Source organism: Salvelinus sp. IW2-2015, unplaced genomic scaffold (assembly GCF_002910315.2).
Source record: "Salvelinus sp. IW2-2015 unplaced genomic scaffold, ASM291031v2 Un_scaffold1630, whole genome shotgun sequence".
In the NCBI taxonomy this organism is placed as follows: domain Eukaryota; kingdom Metazoa; phylum Chordata; class Actinopteri; order Salmoniformes; family Salmonidae; genus Salvelinus; species Salvelinus sp. IW2-2015.
Window position 1 is genome coordinate 60,642 of NW_019943046.1, and position 5,772 is coordinate 66,413.

Here is a 5,772-nt window from a genome sequence, read left to right on the forward strand (position 1 = left end):
TCTATGTAACAGAAGAAAGGTGTTGTTTTCTGTATTTATTGATGATATATGAAATTGATTGTCTAAGCATTAACATTGATGTGATGGTATTAATTAAAAGTAATTTTGATCGAAATGTGCAAATTGTCCAAACAGATCATCAAGGTAGACGGATTATTTTAAATATGCTATTGGACAATAAACAGATATGGCTTATTAACCTATACGGTCCAAATAATGATGATCCAAACTTCTTTTAAAATATATATCAGAATTTATCAACTCTACAAGCAACACTAGAGTCTATTATTATGGTGGGAGATTTTAATACGGTCATAAATACCTCTATGGACCGGAAAGGAAATCACACTACAAACTATTACCTTCAGGCACTTAAGGAAATCATGAATGTCATGGATATATTGGAATTAGTGGATATATGGAGGCTTAAATACCCTGACCTAGTGAGATATACATGGCGGAGGTTTAATACCCTGACCTAGTGAGATATACATGGCGGAGGTTTAATACCCTGACCTAGTGAGATATACATGGCGGATGTTTAATATCCTGACCTAGTGAGATATACATGGCGGAGGCTTAATCAAGCTAGTCGTCTTGACTACTTTCTTATACCATTCTCTCTGGCACCAAAAGTTTAAAAAGTGTTGATACGGGACAGAATGCGGTCAGATCATCACATAATTGTCATATATATTACTCTTACAGAATTTTCTACGTGGGCGAGGATATTGGAAATTTAATCAAAGCCTACTAGATKATAAATTGTTTAGAACTAGGACAGAATAATTTATAACTGACTTTTTCAGACATAACATAGGTACAGCAGATCCCCTTATTGTATGGGACACTTTTAAATGTGCCTTTAGAGAACATGCAATTCAGTACTCATCTATAAAACAAAAGCAATTTAGATCAAAAGAGTCCATATTAACAAAGGAAATTGAAGGACTAACAGTACAGTTAGACAGCAATAAAAACTGTACCATAGAGGCACAGAATAAGTTAGAGGAAAAACAAAAAGAAATGGAGGAACTTATTCAAGAAAGATCCAGTGTTATATTTTGTAAAAATAAAGCGAACTGGGTGAGGAGTGGATTAAATGAAATCCATCACTCTCTCTAGTGTCTTCACATAGACAGATAAGCGCTCTGTGTCAGTGTGTAGTCAAGGACATCACCCTGCTGCCACATCAACCATCAGCCCTCTAACAGACCACTGAGTTGAAACTATTCTCCTTTAGTCAGTTATGCCCATCTCCCGTCTTATTCTTCCCATTCACTCTGCTCCTCCTCCTCCTCCCATCTCCCATCTTATTCTTCCCATTCACTCTGCTCCTCCTCCTCCTCCCATCTCCCGTCTTATTCTTCCCATTCACTCTGCTCCTCCTCCTCCTCCCATCTCCCGTCTTGTTCTTCCCATTCACTCTGCTCCTCCTCCTCCTCCCATCTCCCGTCTTATTCTTCCCATTCACTCTGCTCAGAGCGACTATCCTCCCTCCTCTTCCTCTCCTGTGTTACTCTTCCCATCCACTCTTCTGAAAGCTGGTAGAGTACACATTGCCTGTTACCTTGCCAACCAAGAGCCTTGAAAACCAAGAGCCTTGAAAAGAGCTACAGGCCCAGGTGTAAACGGTGATCATCTACAGCAACATCATGGAACAGCCTCATCTACAGTAGGGGTGGGGGGGAGGCACATCATAGAACAGCCTCATCTACAGTAGGTGGGGAGGGGGCACATCATTAGAACACTTCAACGATGAGATTCCACCAACTCACAGAGACACAAGACAGACATGGCACCTTGCAGCCAGGGAGAGCGGAGGCTAGATCTTTCCCAGTCACCATGGATCGTTGTCCAACTGCTGCCCTGAGAAGCAGCGAACATTGTCGTCATCAAAACAGTCTGGGAATCTTCGAGTTATGTGGTGAATGCGTATGTGAGATAATTACGCGATTTAGTCATTCCAGTAACTAAGCATTGGAATGTCTAGAGTAGTTTAGTACGTTTAGTGGATGCTATTTAATTGTAAAACAACAACATTATTTAGGAGCATCTGCTATCCATGCTCAGTGAACAGTTATTACCTACACATGATCCCAGCGTGAACGCGGTAACATAAGATCCCCTTATAGGGCCGATTTGTCACATGGTTAAACACTTCCACCTACATCACAAGTCCACCAGGTAGTATATTAGAATTAACCCAAATCCTGCTACTTCCAAAGTGGGTGGGGGCGTTGCTGGCCAAGTGTTGAGCTAGTGACCTTTAATCCTTCCGAATTTCAGCTCCTGATTTAACCGGAGCCACCATCAATCTGATATTAATTTAGAATCCTCATGGGTAACAATCGGGGAGTGGGCGCACTGTGACCTTGACCGAATGTCTGTCCTGACCGCCTCCTTCTCGTCATAGTCCATCAGTTATTCCATGCTGCTGCCCAATTAGTTTGTGCTAATCCGGCGTTCATTCAAATGGCCGGGCTAGAGTGCCCCATACGTGTGTTTCCATATCTGTGACTCCTGTTCCTCAGCCCCTCGTATTTATGCTATAACTTCTCCTGTCCCTTGAACTTATCCGGTTGTCTGTGTGATTTAAGTATGCTCTCTCTAATTCTCTTTTTTCTCCTCTCTCGGAGGACCTGAGCCCTAGGACCATGCCTCAGGACTACCTGGCATGATGACTCCTTGCTGTCCCCAGTCCACCTGGCCGTGGCTGCTGCTCCAGTTTCAACTGTTCTGCCTGTCGCTATGGACCCTGACCTGTCCACCGGATGTGCTACCTGTCCCAGACCTGCTGTTTTCAACTCTCTAGAGACAGCAGGAGCGGGTAGAGAAAAATGAATGATCAGCTATGAAAAGCCAACTTACATTTATCCTGAGGTGCTGACTTGTTGCACCCTCGACAACTACTGTGATTATATTATTTGACCCGCTGGTCATCTATGAACATTTGAACATCTTGGCCATGTTCTGTTATAATCTCCTCCCTCAGCACAGCCAGAAGAGGACTGGCCACCCCTCATAGCCTGGTTCCTCTCTAGGTTTCTTCCTAGTTTTGACCTTTCTAGGGATTTTTCCTAGCCACCGTGCTTCTACACCTGCATTGCTTGCTGTTTGGGGTTTTAGGCTGGGTTACTGTACAGCACTTTGAGATATATATATAAAGGGCTATATAAATACATTTCATTGATTTAAAAATAATTTGATGAACGGGAGACAGGTTAAAGAAGGATGTTTAACACTAAGACAATGAGAAAGAATTTTTGTGTATGTGTGCCATTCAGAGGGTGAGCAGGCAAGACAAAATATTTAAGTGTCTTTGAACGGGGTTATGGTAGAGGGTTTTTCACACTTAACAGTTTCCCGTGTGTATCAAGAATGGTCCACCACCCAAAGGACATCCAGCCAACTTGACACAACTGTGGGAAGCACTGGAGTCAACATGAGCCAGCATCCCTGCGGAACWMTTTAGAGACCTTGTAGAGTCCATRCMCCGACGAATTGAGGCTGTTCTGAAGGCAAAAAGGGGATACAACTCAATAACATACTGCATTAGGAACATCCCATGTAGCATAACCTTCCTCTGATTCAGATGAAAAGGCCCTGATCATGTCACGTAGGAAGAGATTCAGAAATCCTCTCATTCTGGGGTTGCAGCCTTTTGACTAGGGACTTAATGAAAAAGACTGACTTGTGTTTTCGTATCCAAAGAAGAGACCCAAGACACATAGGATASAGTGTATTTATTTTATAGGTTACATGGCAGAGATGCAAAATAACAAGCTTGATATTGTTTAATAAATGGCAGTCATCTTCAACATTAGCAGAAATGGTTTGTTCTCTGGCATGACAGATGGCAATATTCACAGACCTTGAAGGGTTGGTTTAAACCTCCCCTTACCATAACCTGGTTTAGTTACCAATACTACCCTCAAAAACACAACCAACCGAAAATACATGAAACTTCATATTTTTGGTGTTTTTCTTTTTTTTTTTTATAGCTTGAATGAAGTGAAATTCAAAGATTTTCTACTGCTCAAAACATAAGAGTATTTCAATTCATGGCAACAAGTCTTATTCAAGATTAATATTAGATAGAAACATAACATTAATTTTACAATAAAAAATATTTTTGCACAAAACATCAAAAAAAAGAAATAAATAAAAGGCAAAAAGTAGGGGGTGGAGACACCCCGCCCAGACCAGGTAAAGAACAGGGTGGAGACACCCCNACCAGGTAAAGAACAGGGTGGAGACACCCCACCCAGACCAGGTAAAGAACAGGGTGGAGACACCCCACCCAGACCAGGTAAAGAACAGGGTGGAGGTTAAAGTAAAGCAAAAAATACATTTCAGCCTTCATCTTTTTCAGTACAGAATCACAATCACAAAGCTTCGGCAACAGAACCAAAACTAATCGTAGAAGTACAACATACTCAGTGAGACTTGTGAAAAACCTTCCCTTAAACATACAGAATATACTGCAATCACAACGGACCCCCAGCTAAACAAAGCTGCACAAAACATTTTGGAGTTCAAGCCCGTTAAGAAGAAAGGCACAAAGAACCAGACAGGCAACACGGACCGACTCAGACTCTGAAGCAGATCGATACAAGCTTACATTTTACTAGGTAGGTAGGGGATAGGTAGGGGATAGGGTAGATCAATAGAGATAGATATATTACTTACAAAAGTATGTGGACACCTGCTTGTCAAACATCTCATTCTAAAATCATGGGCATTAATATGGAKTTGGACCCCCCTTTGCTGCTATAACAGCCTCCACTCTTCTGGGAATTCATTAATATGGAGTTGGTCCCCCTTTGCTGCTTTAACAGCCTCCACTCTTCTGGGAAGGCTTTCCACTAGATGTTGGAACATTTCTGCAGGGACTTGCTTCCATTCAGCCACAAGCGCATTAGTGAKGTCGGGCTCTGTTGTTGGGTGATTAGGTCTGGCTCGCAGTCGGCGGTCCAATTCAACCCAACTGTGTTCGATGGGGTTGAGGTCAGGGCTCTGTGCAGGCCAGTCAGGTTTTCGTCCGTCGGATCCCCAGATTCATCCGTCGGACTGCCAGATGGTGAAGTGTAATTCATCGCCCAAGAAAACGCATTTCCACGGCTCCAGAATCCAATGGAGGAGAGCTTTACACCCCTCCAGCCGACACGCGTGTTAATACACATGGTGATCTTAGCCTTGTGTGCAGCTGCTCGGCCATGGAAACTCATTTCATGAAGCTCCCAACGAACAGTTCGTGTGCTGACGTTGCTTCCAGAGGCAGTTTGGAACTCGGTAGTGAGTATTGCAACCGGTGAGCTTGTGTGGCCTACCACTTCGCGGCTGAGCCGTTGTTGCTCCGAGACGTTTCCACTTCACAATAATAGCACTTACAGTTGACGGGGACAGCTCTAGTAGGGCAGAAATTTGACGAACTGACTTGTTATGACCATCCTATGACGGTGCCACGTTGAAAGTCACTGAGCTCTTCAGTAAGGCCATGCTACTTCTAATGTTTGTCTATGGAGATTGCATGGCCGTGTGCTCGATTTTATACACCTGTCAGCAATGGGTGTGACTGAAATAGCCAAATTCACTAATTTGAAGGGAAGTGTCCACATACTTTTGGATAGATTGATCAAGCGATCAGCAGGGGGTTATGGCCAGTGGCTGTTACAGCTGCTGCCTTCTGTAGGTGGGTTAAGGGCCTGTAGTTGCCTTCTGTAGGTGGGTTAAGGGCCTGTAGTTGCCTTCTGTAGGTGGGTTAAGGGC

General features: G+C 43.3%; 1 long non-coding RNA gene across 1 annotated transcript; it reads right to left on the minus strand.

Annotated features, from left to right (window-relative positions):
* Positions 1 to 3,731: 3,731 nt before the first annotated feature.
* On the minus strand, positions 3,732 to 5,772 carry LOC139024541 (uncharacterized). The gene is made up of 2 exons (XR_011475879.1): positions 4,843 to 5,772; positions 3,732 to 4,783 (listed from the first exon to the last, which is right to left on the minus strand). It is a non-coding gene; the product is annotated as an uncharacterized lncRNA (long non-coding RNA).